Source organism: Ictalurus punctatus, chromosome 23, assembly GCF_001660625.3.
Source record: "Ictalurus punctatus breed USDA103 chromosome 23, Coco_2.0, whole genome shotgun sequence".
Lineage (NCBI taxonomy): Eukaryota > Metazoa > Chordata > Actinopteri > Siluriformes > Ictaluridae > Ictalurus > Ictalurus punctatus.
In genome coordinates this window covers 10,558,369-10,559,553 of record NC_030438.2, presented here as the reverse complement: position 1 = coordinate 10,559,553, position 1,185 = coordinate 10,558,369, and positions in this window count along the sequence as shown.

Genomic DNA, 1,185 nt, shown 5'->3' with positions numbered 1-1,185 from the left:
TTGCTATTTGAGTAGTCTTCTCACTGAATACTTTATTACTCTTACTCAAGTAATTAATTACATTGTTACTTTTATTTTTCATTAAAGCAGAACATGAACACAACACTTTAAATGCTATAATTCATACAATGCTATTCTTTATGTGACGAATAGTGCCAGGAATGCATTAAAAAAGTAGTATGTACTTTCTGAACTATTCCTCAACTTTCTTGTCAGTAAAAATATGCCTTGTCTGTTCCCTTTCTCTTACTCATGACATCATGAGTGTGAAGTGTGAAGTGAAATCTGAGATCAAAAAGGGCCTCTTATTTCCATGTGAAAAGGTCACTGCATTAAGTTTGTAAACTCAGCAAAAAAAAGAAATGTCCCTTTTTCAGGAGACTGTATTTTAAAGATAATTTTGTAAAATCCAAATAAGCTTTACAGCTCTTTATTGGAAAGGCTTTAAACAATGTTTTTCATGCTTATTCAATGAACCATAAACAATTATTGCACATACACCTGTGGAACAGTCCTTGAATTCCTAACAGTTTACAGGTGGTAGGTCACAGTTACAATAACTTAGGGCACTGAAGAGACCTTTTTACTGACTCTGAAAAACACCAGAAGATGCCTAGAGTGCCTGCTCACCTGCATGAACATGCCATAGGCCTGCTGCAGGGAGGCATGAGCAACAAACTGCAATGTCCATAATGTCCCACCAACCCAACAACAACTTGTTCAGTTGTTGAATCTTTTTATGTTAATACAAATATTTACACATGTTAAGATATTCGTTTGATGAAAAGAAGAACAAAGAGAAAATGTTTAAAAACGTCACAATTTTGGTATGATACACTATCTCAGTATTTCAAAATAATAGTGAAGTGCACACACATCTTAAGCGTGAGCATATGCGCCAGTTAAAATACATGCTGTGAGTAACGTATATGGTCTAATTTACATTTTTGTGGTTGCAAATTATTTGTTCAAATTCAGAGTCGTATGCTATTTTAATTAACAGTATTTAGTAGCAGCTTGGTTCATTCACAGTCAAGCCTTAAAGTGACCTCAAGACAACAGGTAAACTTCATCATTTCACCATAAACATTTCATTTTTTCATAAACATTTCTGTGCGGGAAATGTATGTTTGAGATTACGGTTGCATGTTATGGTCAAAATGATAATCACAATTATTTTGATCA